At 32.6% G+C, this 17,803-nt stretch overlaps 1 protein-coding gene across 2 annotated transcripts in view; it reads right to left on the bottom strand.

The window, feature by feature from the left end:
- Positions 1–17,803, bottom strand: part of LOC111001731 — a 58,714-nt gene that overhangs the window by 20,762 nt on the left and 20,149 nt on the right. For both annotated transcript variants that reach the window (XM_045631090.1, XM_045631091.1), the window contains one exon: positions 8,751–8,796. The gene's annotated coding sequence lies outside the window, so the exon portion shown is untranslated. The remainder of the gene's footprint in view (positions 1–8,750; positions 8,797–17,803) is intronic.

Genomic DNA, 17,803 nt, shown 5'->3' with positions numbered 1-17,803 from the left:
ACCAAATACATATGTTTTCACATCTCGAAAACCAGCAAACCAAACCCTATCCCCCCTATTAAATTACACTCATGTCTGAACCCTTGCAACAAATGTAACTGTCCTCTCCTGGAGCCCACGAAAACAACCAAATACCTGGGATTAATTATAGATTCAAGGCTTTGTTGGAGCCCTCAAATAAACTATCTATGTTCACGAGTTCGCAAACTTATAAATGTTTTCAAACGCCTTAGAAAACCTTCTGACCCACATACAACCAAGATAGTGTATACTGCATTATGCCAGTCGATATTATCTTACTGCATATCGGTATGGGGTGGAGCGGCATTGTCCTCGATGCTGAAAATTGAGCGCACCCAACGGGCCATTCTTAAAATATCCTTCAGTAAACCTTTCCGATACTCAACCTCAAAATTGTACAGCGAAGCAGGGCTCCTAACTGTAAGACAACTTTATTTAATGGCAATATGCAGGCTTTTTTGGAAACAAACACCCCCTACACCAAATCTAACCAAACGCAAACCTTTATATAAGCATCCTAAAAAACGCACTTTCTTCGCTCAACGCTTTTTCTCCTTCCGAGGTCCATTCATCTTTAACCACCTTATCAAAAATAAAATTATTACTAACTTTTCAAAAATCACACTTCATACTTTCACTAAAAAACTCAAAAAATATCTTATTAAGCTGTCATATACTAACACAGAAAACATTCTTATCGTAAAAAAATAGAAAAGGTATAAATTTGTTAAGTAAAATTAATTAATTAAGTAACGTTTAGATGTAAAAGGAAGAGACTGGCTGCCCACAACACAGGGAATCCTAGTGTGGGGGCCAGAGCACTCTACTTTATAGAAACAATTATTGTATTTTGTGTCTAATAAAGTTATTTGTGTCTTGTTGTTTGTGTCTAAACGAGTATATACTATACAAACGTTATTATTATACATTTAATATTGTTTATAGCCAATTCTTCTTGCCCGTTCTATTGCCTTGAATTATGTGAAATAGTAAGTTTAGAACTGGGAGTAAATTTAGAACCAGTATTTTTTATGTTAAATGATATCCGCCGCCCATGGACACGTATTGCCACATCATAAATGCGTTGCCAGCCTATTAATAATTGGTACGCTCTAGACGTACATAATTAGTGTACTTCTAGCTACCTACATAAATGAATTATATTTTACCGACGTGTATATGTAATGTCACCGTTATTTTTAAAACCGTCAAAAATTTAATTGATTTCGTTCGGAAACAGAAAAAAATATTTTGACAAAAACAACATCAAACTGTAAAACTTGGATTAAGAAAGCCATGTTTACCATGGGCGTAACCATGGTAACAAACAAATCACTGTCTCCGAATTAATGTCACTGATTAAAGAACGTGGCAACCTTACCGTCCAAGAGTCTAATTGAATAATATTATCATAACATCATATTACTTTCCCGTCTAAGTAAAAGTGGGGATAGTCATTACAGTCATATGAATAATTCGTAAATTCATGTTAAATTTGTATATTTACTTTAACGAATATTATATTGTTTTATTTCGTAACAATAGAATATTAATTATCCGCCCGAAGTTTAGCTAGCATTTAATTTTTTTTAGCCCTTCAACAATAGTTATAATTCAGTCAATCAACATACATTTTTGGCACTAAGGGCCCTCACCAAGATGCCATGGCTAGGGACATCGCCAACTAGTTCCTTTTGAGATTTATGCCGTTACAAATAATATGGTTGCTATATTTTGAGTTTATCGCGTTAATACAGTCGCGGCCAGGGGATATTTTTTCTTTTTTGTATGATACAAGGCAAACAAGCCTGCGGGACGCCCTTTTATGTTTATATGTATGTATGTTTTAAAAACATTCATCAAACCACTTTATTTCAAAAGATATATTAATATTAATAATATTAATATTATTAATATTTTTATTCAGTCACCTGTCCTTCGCACGTCAAGATATATATAAATTAAAATAAATATAGCAAATATTATTCAGGGAAAATACAGCATTCTTCTGGTGTTCATTGAATCCTTTGGCGAACCAACTCCACAGTATCTGCGTTGTACCCGACAATTGCATTTTCACCATTAAAAAAAAACGTTCTTATGATGATGATTTTTAAAAGCCTATTGAATTTTAGTTAATCATTCAAAAATAGATTTTCCTCGTGTAATATTAACTACAGATTAAAATAAACATTTAAATATAATTATCATTAGTTATGAGAGATGACACAAGAACATAGTGTCAAAACATTATAAACTAAGTCTGTTAATGAACCTTAATTATACACTAGTATTGTAGAAAATTAAATCAACATAATATTACAATAATATCCATAATTATTGTATAGGCTAAATTGTAATACATGTAAAATAGCGTTCTTTTTGTAAGGAAAAAAAAGTTATAAGAGAAAAACCTAAAGACGAATTCAGTATCTCAAATTTAATCTATTGTATAAAATAATCAGACGTATATCATGTCTTGTTAAGGAGCTAAGATCATTACTTTCTGAGTTATACGCAGCAAATGAGTCGAGTACTTTCTAGAAATCTCTTAATTGCTACGACGATTGATTTAATGTTACACGAACTAATATTTTAAATTTCGAACTATTTAATACAACGTTCTAAAACCAAATGTGTTAATCTTTTTTTTTATAGAACAGGTCGCAAACGTAGACCATAGACCCATAGACATTCTCAATGCCGGAACTGTAACTATTTTTATTTAGGTAGCCAACAGTTTTTATATAGAGTAGTATTGGCTTAGTAGCTTAAGCGTGCGACTCTCATCCCTGAGGTCGTAGGTTACTTACCCGGCTGTGCACGAATAAACTTTCTTTCCATCTGCGCATTTAACACACGCTTGTACGTTGAAGGAAAACACCGTGAGGCAACCGGCTTGTCCCAAATGACGGCGTGTGTCGGGCAGAGGATGATCATCTACTTGTCTATTAGATTGAAAAATGATCATAAAACAGATACATAAATCTGAGGCCAAGACCTAAATAGGTTGTTGCATCACTGATTAATTTTTATTTTTAACTAGTTTTAGAACAATAACAAAACCAATTATGTAATAATTAACAAAGAATTACTACGAACCATAATAAAATATAATGTCAAGTTATTAATGGTCTGTGCGTATTGTTGTGTTTATGTGTGTGTTTGTGTTTATGTCTTACTACATTATTTATTAATAATTGTTATTTTTGCTGCCATAACCTCACTAACACAGTGTAGTTAGATAATATGACGACTTTTCTAGTATTTTCGTTATTCATATACAGCAAACGGCTGAGTTTAAGATTATGTTTTCAAATTAGTTCGTCGAAGTATATTTTTTTTATTTAAATAACTTTACTTCTATAAAGAATACAAGTAATTATTTGATTATGTCAAACAACATATTTTTGACATTCCCCTTCCATTTTTGAAAAAACTAAACTAAATTAACTCAATAAGTACCTAACGTATTCGTATATGTTACTAATTCAGTTAATTTAAGTTAGAGTTAAAAAAAAATTTAAGAGAAAATATAGAAATATTAGTTTAAAGAAAGCATAGAACTTGCAATTAGAATATAAATTTCTCCAAAGGTACTAGGGTTTAAGAAGATGCGTGGGATCGCGCCTCTCCCACGGCACGCAGGCTTCTGTTACCATTATTTACGAGGTCCTGTACAGAGGAGCGAACATAAATTACTGTGAAATGTATACCGCCGGTACATTTGCAGCAGTAATTAAGTGCAACGGTGTATTAATGGGTTTATATAATAGCAACATTGTTGAACTGTTTTAGTATTTGGGAGCTAAAACTTACATTGTTAGTAATTATCTAAGTTAACCTTTATGCGCGTGTTATGCTTAAAAATAAATAAATCTGTGGCGCGTCAATCTTTTTAGGTCTTGGCCTCAGATGTATGCAATTATTTTATCATTATTTTACTCTAATAAGCAAGTAGATGATCATCCTCCGCCTGACACACACCCTCGAAGTTTTGGGTTTAAAGCCAGTTTCCTTACTATATTTTCCTTCAACGTTTGAGCCTACGACCTCCGAAATAACCGATAAATAAAACTTCTTACCGAGTAATCAAAAATATTAGAATTTTAATCTGTGACCATTAGAAATCTGTGCAAATACATTAACCGGAAAGGCATTCACTTCGAAAATCGAATTCGATTTACATTAAATGGATCTATGGTCTGTCATAACATTCTATAGCCTATGATGTATTACACTGATGGCTGTGATACAGGAAATGTCAGCTGTCAAAGTGTAAGCAAATTCCCGCCAACTGTGTGGTCCGTGGTCCGTTCCCACAAAGCGTAATGCGGTAACGTTTTAAGGCATTACATAATGCTCTTATGATATTTTACGCATTGCAAGAGGGATGCCGACATGACCCCGTGAGATTGTATTACAGGAATGGTATTCAGGAAGCGGTATGCATAATGAGTATTGAATGAGCATTTGTTTAAGATATCGTGGGAAGTAATTGGTTTAGTAATAATTTTACATGTTCCGTGCATTCAATAAGGTAATCTATTAGACGCTTGCTAAATTGATAGTTAAAAGCACATTATATAGAACGAAGATGAAATCATGAACAACATCTAGAAGCGTCTGTTTCTTCTGCTTCTGCTTTCTGTGTGGGCATTTAAAACCCGCTCTTAGTGTAAAGGAAAAGATCGGGGGAAAGATTTAGACCGAACAGTCGGCGTAGTGACAGAAGGCTGGTCTCCTACTTGTCTAAAAAACAAATGAGCTCGAAACATACTCCCGAAAAGGCGCCAATTTTTAACTGAACATCGTCTGTATGTGTTGTATATAAAATAAATAATAAATAAAAAGTTTCTTTATTTGACCCAAAAACAAATACTACATTACATATATTACAACATTCATTGTGGTCAACCTTATATATAATATACATCTATGAGCACTAGCGTTTAAACTAGGCCTAGCCTGTACCTTAAACGCTAGTTTCTTCCAGTGTCATCAAGAAATTGGTCATTTAACCAAATGGAGGTGGAATCAAATTGAAATAATTGTTGTAGTTAGTTAGATTGGTGTAAGTGTGAAATTCGACAAAATATTTTTACTTTAAATCTTGTGAATGAGTGAACTCGGATATGAGATGAAGTTAGTATCGTTGTTTAGTATGGAAACTAACATTTATTATAAAGATTGTATTTTTATATTAAATTACAACAATATATTATTATTAAGTCTGAAGTAAGAAATTGAAAAAGAAAAAATTAAAAACCTAATTTTATTACTTTATATTAAGAAACTAGTCTTCTACTTCATTATATTTTCGCGTTTTTAGCCATTCTTCTAGTTTTTTTTTGCATTGATAGGTATTAAGGGGATAAATATTTAGTATTTTATTAAGCTTATTATACAACATGGGGCCTGTATAGCATTGAAATTTTTGGATATAGCTTGTTTTTGTTTGTATTGTGGGACAGACTCCATGTGTACGTCTACTAGCGATGGCTTCATCATAAATTAATTTTTGATGTTGTTGGATAACTATATTTTTAATATATAGCTGTCTGATTGTTAGGACGTCGCATTCTGCGTAAAGATCGGATGTCGGGTATCTGAATGGCTTAAATTTAATAACTTTTAGTAAAGTACGCTGTGCTCTTTCTATTTTTATAATATGTGTCTTTCGGGCACCGCCCCAAGAAGAGATGCAATAATTCACGATAGACTCAGCCAGTTTATATATATATGTCATGTTTAAATAAAATGTAAATTATATGTAATGTCTTATATAAGAGTCACAATTATATGAGGAAGCTTACGTAATTAGCTAAATTATTTAATCGAAAGTAACATGAATATGAGGAAGATATAAAAATCGCCAAATCCAATTAAAAATAATGACCAGCTAAAACTTATATCTTGGATTTATTTAAATTATAACACATTATAATTTCTTGTAGGTAATATAATGTTAACATGTCATTTAGTCATAGAAACAAGAAGGAAACTACATCTTTTAATTAAAACTGTCATGAAACAAATTTCAAGTAATAAAAAATAAATTATTAAAATTGTATTTTTTTATTATTTTTGCAATAGTATTTTTATCGAACATCAGTCGAGTCATTTTACCTTAATTAATGGCAGGCTTCTTTAAAATAACGAGACAAACAAAAGAATATATTGATGGGGATGTTAAGGCAAAACAATGACACAATTAATTGCATAGAACTCATTATGTGTTGCATCACTTCAAGGTTAAATTATTAATTTTATAAAGCTCGTATATAAACAAGAACCCATATAGATAATATTTAACGTCCCGAATCTATACACGAATACTTAAAATATTCAGTCCATAACATATTATGTATTTGCATAACTACTATTCGATTAAATACAAATTTTATTTAAATTGACCGCCAAAAGACAACGCACTATAGGTACGCATGCACAAACCATGGCGTATATGTAACACGGTTTTTGTTTTCTGTCAAATTGGTATTATTTAGTTAATAATTTCTAAATATGTATTAAAAACGTTTAATCACGTCAGTCTAACCAATATTTATATATTTCCCACATAACTACACAATAGTACCTAGTACCTACCTACAGCGATAATTCTACAATTAAAAATACTTTAAAAATGTTTTTACCTAGTTCTTATAAAAAATAACATAAGTAGTTATATGTATAATTATAGTCTTGTGTAGGTTTGGAATACTAGTTTTTCTTTCATATAGTACCGGTGATCACAGAGTGCTTTCCTCGCTCAACGAATAGCAGAGCATTAAAGGAACACTACCACAGAGACCAAAGTATTATTTTTATATTAACCATGTAGGTTAAGAAAATTGTAAATACTGTATATTTGAATGTAATTTACTAATAAACAAATATATAATATACGATTAATATATTTCAGAAGTAATGTTTCATTTTAAGAAAAAATGGTAAATGTTTCCATATGAATTAATAAATTTCGGACAGTCATTATTAAGCAAATACGGAAGACAAATTTATAAAACTTAATATTATTATGTAAGAATGTTTTTGTAAATTTACCTTTTAACCAATTTTCAAAACACAAAAGAGGTATCTTATTGACGTATGTTTTGTAATTGTCATACATACAGATAGTCTAAATTATGACAGAGATAAGTATTTAAATGACATAATACCTAGATAAAAATTCAAGCCACGCGACCTACTATTATTTAATTATATATTATCAAACTAATCGCACAAATATTTGAACTTAGAAATCTGATAAACTAGAAAACTTTTTATTGTTTACTTAATGAAAGTGTGGGACAGAAAGCCGATTTCATCTCGAACAATAACTATGGTAAGTCAAACGTCAGTGTGTGAACTCTTTTGTTTATGTCCAACGTAATCCGTGTGTCATTGTCAATCTATGGAGATTTAAAGGAGTGTCCATAATTAAAAATGTTATTTTTTCTCCATTGTTTTGTAATAATTTTTTGTTGCGTTAATAATGAAAATGTGACCTATATTATTACCTAATGGTTACACCTTTGCGTAACTTTGATAATGAGCATTATTAGAATTTTTATGACAATATTTTTGTTACTTCATTACTATACATACCTACATTTAAAAGATGAATATGGCGTAATTGTTACACTATTCTAAACTATTTCAAACACCGGTTTTCTAAAATACGGACAATCAGCGTGCTATTCTAATCCCTGAGGTCGTAGGTTCAATTCGCGGCTGTGCACCAATGGACGTTTTTTTCATACCGACTATAGTTTCTTCACTTGAAAACTATTGTTTTTTTCCAAGTTCTTTAATGACAACTGTGATATCAACCTAAGGCAACTGCAATAAAGTAATCGAAACTGAAGAAAATTTAGTGGTAATCGGAATGTTTCAGGGTTACATTCAGAAGAGAGACGTATTTCGAACATTGACTCCTGTATGTAAAAATCCAATACAATTTGATGTTAAGGAGTCACGCTTAGCGCGAAGTACGGACTCTGATATGACACAATTCTGTGTAATTTATGTAAATGACTGATTTCTTTCTATTAAACAGCATTTTTATAATAAGTACAATCAATATCACGAAATACCTGATCTACACCAAACTTTATGAAACGTCATTTCGTCAGTGATTTCACTGACAATTTACACATCTCAAAATTTCACACTGAGCTGTCACGATCGCGAACAAATTCGAATTTCAAACGATATTTTGAAATCGTACCAAAACCGTATTCAGAAATCTTTGATTGTCTTTTCATAATCTGTGAACGTGATGATAACTGATGAATAAATAAGCACGCATTCATAACAAGAAGTACATCTTTTAAAGAAAATTTACCTGGCATTAAATAATGCCAAGTAATTAAATATTTACGGTAAATAATATAAATCAGTTTTTTTATAGAAGAGTATAATAAGAATAATAATCTTTATTTCCAGATGAGTGGGCCAAAGGAGCCTACGTCCATCCATTTATCCATCCATCCATTTTTGTGGCCGCGTTGCCGGCTTATAGTATGAATATATAAATAAATGAAATAGTTTATTTACGAAAGAAAATTACATTATCTCTTTTCTATACCAAAGCAGAGCATATCATTTAAAATAAAAAAGTATTTAAATACTTAGAGAAACAAATATATCTGAAGTTGGAAGAGCAAAAAGTTTGTATACAATGTGTCCCGTGTTTTTGATATGTCATATCTAAATCAACTTACATAGTCTGTTACTCGCGGCGCCTAGGGCTCAACCGCAGCCGGTGACCTGAAAAGAGTAATTTAATATGAGTAAAGAGGACAGGTATTGGTTTCAAGGCACCTGCCTGAAGGTGCCGGATTAAATTCTATTCATTGAAACTACATTTTCTCTGGGTAGTTTAACAATAAAACTTAATACTCACTTAGAATACTATAAAATAATATAAAATAAATTATCAAGAACCTTTTAAGATTTCTGTATCTGTTCTATGATCAAATAAATTTAGTAAGTAAGCATAGGTGTGGTCGACTTTTTGGGTCTAAGGCAAGACGGTTTCCTCACGATGTTTTCCATGTGTGATGTCCATTGGTGCACAGCCAGAGATGGACCTACGACTTAAAGGACGTACGCTAAAGCCACTAGGCCAACACTGCTGATATTAATAATTTACAATAGTGGATTGTAGCAAGATTAATTCCGAACTCTCTGACAATACATATATAACAAATGCAGATGAATGTAAAATTACTATTTATTGGTGAGTACGATAGAGTTGATCGTTTTCATACGTACTGATAGACACGGCATCATTTTATTAACTTTAATATATTATAAATAATTAAACTCTAATTAAACAATCTTGATTTATTATAAAAAAATATTTCTGGATGAATCCTGTGTTCAGAAAATAATATGCTAAATTCAACTTCTCTATCTTACCCATATCCGTTCCTTTCCATCCGTTCAAAAAGGACTTTTGGAATAACTTTTTTTTCTATTTTGGAAATTTACATTAATTCATAATTGCTTAGCTATTTTTTGTGTTTTATTTTTAAGTGATATCACCGCCCATAGACACTCACATTGCCAGAGGGCTCGTAAGTGTGTGGCGGGCCTTTTATTAGTTGGTATATATAAAAACAGGTTTGGGTATTTAGGTCAACGGAACATAAAGGATCTTTGGATATCCTGTTCCTCATCAATAACTCACGCTTATAGTGCGATCGCTTACTTTTTATATGGCAACATCAAGATGCATCTTAAACGTTTTTCTTTCATGGTGACATTTTATTATCTATGTTGATTGCAGATAATTTAGACGAAATTGAGTAATAAATTTTATCCGTACGGAGGCTAGTTCCGTGTGTGGCGGAAGCGGTGGCAGGTTGCTTCGGCTTTCATTTCTCTGAAGCGCCTCGGGCAGCAAAAACTCGTGTGCGCACGCTGCGCTCGCGTCGGTCAGGTCAATCGATTATTAATATACGTGTCCATAGATGGAGACGAGACGGCTTTATTACCGGTTGTTATCAAATGCATATAAATTGCTGGTAATGTGGGCGAGGAGCGTGATAGTGTTAATCATAGAACGTTTAATTGTGATAAATTATTTATTTGATTTTTTTTAATAAGGCTGTAACATAAAAAAATACATTTGGTAAAACTAATATATGCTACGGCTTACATTAAATTAGCTTACTATGTTGTACTTGGTAGGAACATCTCATAACAATAATTTCTCCGGAGCAATTGCAATAAATCCAACATGGCGGCTTCTCATTGGATATAATATAACTGAAATTAACTTTATTCATAATAACATTACATTTTGTACTCGGTAACAGAAATGATGTAAAATTGATTATATTTTATATTTACTACCAGTTCGCAAGTCAAGATGGTGAAGTGTGAACGGGCGAGAAGAACTGGCAAAAAGCCATCCCCCACTCTTTTTAATCGCATAACATTGTTTGTTTTGCTGAGCAGCCATAAATATTTGAACTGAAGTGTATAGGTAACCCTCTTATTCATAAAAACTGTGCGAGTTCTTTGAATTTAAGTATTATTTCGTCTCTTTCCGTCAAATTGTGATTACGCTTTGTAAAAAGAGATAGATTATTTGCGCGGACTATACTGTAGCACTTGCTTCCGAATATCAGAGCCTAATTGTTGCTGATAATAATTTGTAATCCAAAAAGTTCACAAATTCTCTTTCATCTTTCCCGCTTTAACCGTGAAAGTATGGAACTAAACCCCACAAGAAAGTGAAAGGGCTCCTGGGGCATTCAATCGTTATTTAACAACTGTATTATTTTATCAACAGGGTAGTAACGTGGACGTGGAGATACGTTATTTAGCTGGGACTACTGTATGTTCTAATACCTTGTTTTGAAAATAATATACTGAAGGTCTTGTCTTGTTTTCATTTACTAAGATCTTTTTTATTTGTTACATAGTAAAAACAAGAGACGATCAGTTATAGTAGTTTTTAATGGGGCCAACGGGCAAGGAGGCTCTCCTGATATGGTACACCTATGTCACATGACCCACGGACACTCACATAGCCAGAAAGCTCGCAAGTGCGTGGCTTATAAGAACTGGTGCTCACTTTTCTTGAAGGAACCTAAGTCGAATTGGACCGGAAATACGTCAGGCACCAGCTGTACAGATACCGGCAAACACCTTTTACAACAGTCCTTGCCTGAGCAGAAGCGATTTTTAGGTATTACTTGGGGCGTTAGAGTGACGTGTCAAGCGCGTGATTGGTAAATGAGTTGACGTTTGTGTCCGGCGATACGATGCGCAAACTTTCCCCCCACTCCCTTGTTTAATGCTCAAGAATTTGCCGGTGCCTATTCAATAAATTGCGTTTGAACCCCGGACGGTTAATAGGTATTCCTTCGATGCGCATGCCAGACACATAAATTTAAAAAAAGGATCGCAAAACAGATACAGAAATCTGACCCCAGGTCGTATCAGCCCTGTTTTTTATTTTATTTTTAGAACACTCTGTGTAACGTAAATTCGGCAATCATCGAGTTGGTCACGTAAAGTGATGTCTCGATTGATTGAATCTCTAACAAAAATCAAAATTGCGCATCAATTCAATAGATCAAAGGTTGCCGATTCGACCCTTTCACTTTCGCGATGCGCGATCCATGTTTTTATTTAATTTTAGTTAATTTTGAGAGACATTTCAAACAAAATGTCTTTTGTACATGTTTAAAAGCTTTATCAGCCGCGTAATGAATTTGAGAATCTCTTACTTGTTTTGTGCTAAGATTAAAAGATCCTTATTCTTATAAAGTATAGATCACCTCTTTTCATTACAGCATAAACTCAATTTGACAGAGTAACATGTAAGAGTATAGTGGCTAATACCAAAGTTGCATGGTTTCATTGTATTTTTTATTACTTAAAACTGGAATCACGCTAAACGAATAACGAATCACTTACTAAAACAATCGTATTTGTATTGTACAAAGTTCGTTTACCTACGTATATTCGTAGACAAAACCGAATATATAAAGCAAAAGATGCAGTACATAACAAAAAAGTAAAAAAAAAAAGATTAAAGTTGGTGTGAAAGTGTATGTAGTGGGCGTATATGGGGTGTACTCATAATACATTATCTAGCACTATTGATATTCTTTATACTCCTACAAAGCATATTTCGCGATAGCTTAAACAAGTCAGGGCTTAAATAGTGTTCGTTTTTCCATTGATTCTAAAATAGAAGAAAGTGACTTTAACACACGTTGTCAAAAGTTCAATGACCTCGGCTAAGCTTGGCTCCTTATACCTATATTCCATCATCGCATTCGCGTGAGACAGACAGTTCAATTACTCGTATGTATCGGCGATTTACGGAACAATCAGTGTAACGCGGAACTTATAATATGATACGGGCTTTTGTCTGTAATATTTGAATGAATATTTAAATTTAATGACATAGTATGTTTTTTACTACCAACATACAATTTCTTATGATAAAAAGCCTTATATACAATATAGATATATAGGTATTACTTAATAAAACACTTAGACAATACACAAATCCAAAACAGATTACTTTGTTAAGCAATACAAAACAAAAATACTATTGTGAAAAATATCAACTTGAAGATGAAGATTTGAAAAAAATTGGAATCAGCCATTTAAAAAACATGTGTGTACTTATGTACACGCGTAAGAACTTACAGTTCTTTGACATAAAAAGATAAAAATCTGTTTAAAAAAATTATATTAAGCCTTATTCTACCTTTGTAGTATAAGAATAGAAAAAACTATATTGTTGACTATAGCTAACTTCAGGGTCGGTTTTTTGTGACAGTGTGCGTGCGTATCGTAAAAAATCACTCTCATTTTTCCCTAACGCGCCAAAAGAATAATATAGCAATTGATTTGCTGAACATTTGCTAGACTAATTTTATTTATGGAACATGTAGGGGGTACATACAAGCTTAACCTCAAGTGTGTGGGCTTGACGCCCTTGTCCCCCGGCCGCCATCTTGGAAAAAGGGGTGAAAAGTACGTTTTTGGCTATATCTCCTAAATTATCCATTGTACATAAAATTTGTAAAGACACATTTTGTAGCAAATCGCTGTGCCTAGAATTATTACTGTGTATGTAAGTTATTAGTAAAAAAGTGCAAAAATCCTATTTTCCTTAATAATTTCCTTTTTTCTTTAGATTTTATAAAAAAACTATGTCAGAAAAATATTGTAGAGGATCCCTTTCTGAAGATGTTCCTCTATATTTTTTTAAATTAAATGGAGACGCTGTTTACACGGTGGCAACAATGATGACGGTTTTTTAGACAATATGCGATACAAACTATTCTCCAAGACAGTATCAAAAAATTCATTCAGTTTATCATCTTCCTCCAACACAGGATGCAAACCGTTTCCACAGTCTTCGAGTGTATCACCAGAATCTTGGCTTCGATATATTTGGAAACATACATTTGAAGATATCATACCACAACCGCCGAACTTAACTAGTGTAAATAACTTTTTTTTCGTACATCCGATATCCGGTATAACCAGAAGTTATATTCTACATTATAGAGGTAATTATTAAATCGAATTGTAGACAAAGATTCCCACATACACCTTTTACTTATGACGCAATTATAACTAGAATTCCGTATTAAACACTTTCACTGTATTACATAAACCCAAATGTATGAGATTCATAACGGGATGCACAGATCTACCAATGTGTTTCGTATATTTTTGAACGACTTCGAAAAAGTAGAAACTTTTGTTTTATATGTTGCAGAGCTCCGCGGTCCTATATTATACATGGGCCACTACCGGCCCGCGAGACATTTTGAAAAACTCAATTTAAAAAAATATATTAAATTAGATACTTACGGGCGGGGCGACACATCAAAAATGTTCTACAAAAAATTCCTAGAGAGAGACAATTTTCCTTACCTTAGAAAATTCGCAAGATTGATTTGTACGTTTAGCAGTACTTATAAATGCGAACAGTTCCTTGCTTTGATAAAAGTTAATTAATCAACAGCTCGTACAAGACGGACTGATAATAATTTGGGAAAAAAAACTAGCAAACGAATTGCAAATTGCATTCCACAAATCAAACCTACTGAATAAAATATCGAATTTCTTAATACTATATTAATCACTACTTTTTAAGAAGCAATACACTTTAAATTAATGCACAACAACAATTCCTGTATAAAAACAATACAATAAACACTGTTCTTCAAATCCCACACTTTATTTCCTACATAAAATCGATATAAATAATTAAAAAATACCAAATAGAACATATCGACTACCTAGCGTGTGCTTAATGTTCGCAATCACGCAACACAACGTTTCGTACTGGTGCTAAAATAGCTGAAATACAAAGCAACACACGATATTTTCCACGAATTTTTCGTGTATTTGTGGTCTATATCTAGACTTGTTAGTAACACGAACGATTTTAGCAACGAGATTTATTATATGCTATATTTATTCATGTTCAATATAGAACCTGTTTTGTGTGCAGATACGATACTATTTTAGATTCACTTGAATATTTATTGTGATGAAAGTTAGGCACATATATATATGATGTATATATATAATAAAAATAAATAAATCAGTGGCGCTACAACCTCTTTAGATATTGGCCTCAGATTACTTAATCAAGCAAGTAGGTGATCAGCCTCCAGTGCCTGACACACGTCGTCGACTTTTTGGGTCATACATGTCGGTTTCCTCAAGATATTTTCTTTACCGTTCGAGAAAATGTTAAATGCGCACATAGAAAGAAAGTCCATTGATGCACAGCCGGGGATCGAACCTACCGCACGCGGATGCCACTAGGCCAACACTGCTCTATACTGCTAGATATATATAATAATAATCTTTAATGATAGATATAATAATAAACCTTTTTGGTCTTGAATTTATATGATGAAGCACAAACGAAAACAGAAATATTCTTGAAATAGCATGCAAAATAATTTAATATAATTAAAAAATTAAAAAAAATGTAGATTATAAATGCACTTGTTTTCTACATTTTTTTATTCTTTGACAATGTCTTAAAATCACTTCTGAGTTCAAGGACTAATCTATAAATGTGTGAGGAATGAATAGATTTAAATTAATAGACTTTCGCATTTATTAGTATGCATCGACATTGTAATGCAGGCATTTAGCGCGGGTCAATCCGCTTAGCTCATTAAGCAAAGTCCGGTCTGATTGCTAAAGGAAAACGAGCTCAGACGTCTCGCTCACCGGAACTTTCTTATGTAAAAAGTCAATACGAATGAGTATGTGTCGTTCGTCATATTTATTTCGACATAAAAGCTCAAACTATATACTATATATATATAATATTATTAGTTACTTTGTGATCTGTAGTACGGACCCCTGTTGGGTAAAGGCATCCATCCTGAACTTTTCAATTGGATCTATTCATAGCTTCTATATATATATGTAACTACTTCTTTCGTGGCTTAGTAATAGAATCTCGCCAGGTGTTAAAAGATGGACCGCCAATGCCACCCGCTGCCCCGCCATCAGCCTCCAGCCAGTCCATCGAATTCCAGGAATAAATTACATGGCAAGACCACGAAGGCGATGAGCCGACATACATACCGACGAGGAAGCTATGAACATATCCAAATGGAAAGTTCAAGAGGATTTACCCAACAGGGGTCCATACTACAGATCACAAAGTAACGGAAATATAATAACCAACGTAGATTAACAGTATATTGACAAAATTAACACTCATTTGTTGTGTATTTTTTAATAGTTATTATTATTACAATTGCTTTAGTTAGAAGCAGGATTTATCAATCTTGCAATAAAATCTTAGTGTTTAGATGAATAACATCTACACACTAATATTTTATTGCAAGTAAGTAAACTCATCTTAAAAACATATCAGTCAAACACACACAACATACATTGAGTATGTATATTAATTAAGGTATAGCTACAGGTATTTGTCGTTCCATTTTTAAAAATACGCTACCTAGCTTCCCTGGCTGGCGGGATATACTCAAGCGGTGTTTTAGTAGAAACCCGATTCTTTTAACTGAAGGATGGTGTGAGTAGTGTGGCTTATGAGTCCGCAAATAGAATTTCCTTTACCAAAAAACACCTGGGGCTCGAACTGGTTGTCAACCGGAAAACGTTTTTTAATTAATAATAATTAATTTTAAAGTTTTCATATTTTCAATTAATATCAAAATGAAATTACTTGATATATGTGAAGCTTCCTTTGACTAAAAACTTAGATTAACGGCCTGTTCCACAATGTATGGATAAAGTACCAAATAGCTATTCAACTCATAAATTATTCGAAAGATAAAACTTCCGAATAAGATACTTCGCATTTCATGACAAATAGCGCTATGCGACAGTCGTGAAACGCAAAAATACTGTTTATCCTACCAATAAGTAATAAATAGCTTATTTGTAACTTATCTGGACATTGTGAAACAGACCCTTCGGATCTTGATATGTGATGTTGATTCCTCTGTGTGGTGTAGTTATATTGTTAATGAATATTAAAACAAGTTTCGTTTCCGATCGACCTCAGGAAGTTGAGGGTCACATGTTAATTTGATATTTAAATGTTACATTACAGGGACATTTTGTATTAAATCTTCTCATACATATAAGAAAGAGTAACGTTTCTGTTAGGGGACGCTGAGAGTATAATTTTCAATCAATATTAATCATGTATTTATTAATGCCGATTGTGTGGCTTAAAATGTTGATAAGATCCTGCGTCTGACGTAACTCTACTTATCTATGAGATCAAAATACAGACTTAGACCGTACATGTCATATGTCGTAAACGTCAAAAACGTATTTGTTTTTGACATACGCGTCATGTCATGTGTCATGCACGCTAAATCGCGAGTTTTACCCTCAGAATACATGAGTAAGGCTTTCCTAGTAAATGTATGATCTTATAGACGTTTGTGAGAAGATTTTCTAATAGAGTAGGGCAATGGCAAAAGCAGTAATGTGAAGTTTCACATTTTCTATTACCGTATATGCGTCGTACTGCACAAAGCCTGTACGATGCCTGAAAATAGTTGTCATTTATTTAAAGGTATTATTACTTAGTTATCACATATTTTATGTAAAGTATTACTTATTATTTTAAATTATAAGAAAAGCTAATTTATGTCTAGCAACCTTAAAATAGGAACAGATGAACATGTGTATTTATTAATTTATCGATACTCTGGATCCGCTGGAGATGTCTGTTAAGGTACCTCTAACTTTTGTATTTTTTTTTAAATTGATGCATTCAATTGTTTTTTACTTAATTGTTCTAGAAATGTTGATGTAAATATGTGTTTAATATGCATAAACACGATTTTAATTTAACACATATTTTACGTACAAGTTTTAAGTAATTATAATAATAATTAGAGCACTTGAAGAGATGTTCTTCCATCGTTTTCACGTAAACCAAAAACGATTCCAAAAACCTGTTAAAATATAATTAAACCTCGGTTCACGTATCAATTACTTCAAAGTTAATACGGCGTTTGCCGCAAAAGTTCGTGTTAAAGCTAATTCCAAGCAGTTCCAATTAAAACCTTGCTGAAAGTAAATCTTGACATTATATTTATGAGAACGCGTCTATTTTCTAATGCGATTGTATTGTAGAATTAATAGAAAATATTTTCCGGTAGGAAAATCTAAAGTAGGTATCAGGTTTTTAATGAAGTCTAATAATACAATGAGCACTAGCCGAAATATATCTATCGAAAGGCAAAAAAGAAGATACATGTAGGTA

This window comes from Pieris rapae, chromosome 14, assembly GCF_905147795.1.
Source record: "Pieris rapae chromosome 14, ilPieRapa1.1, whole genome shotgun sequence".
Lineage (NCBI taxonomy): Eukaryota > Metazoa > Arthropoda > Insecta > Lepidoptera > Pieridae > Pieris > Pieris rapae.
The sequence above is the reverse complement of the archived record's forward strand: the minus strand, read 5'-3'. Positions and strand labels throughout refer to the sequence as shown.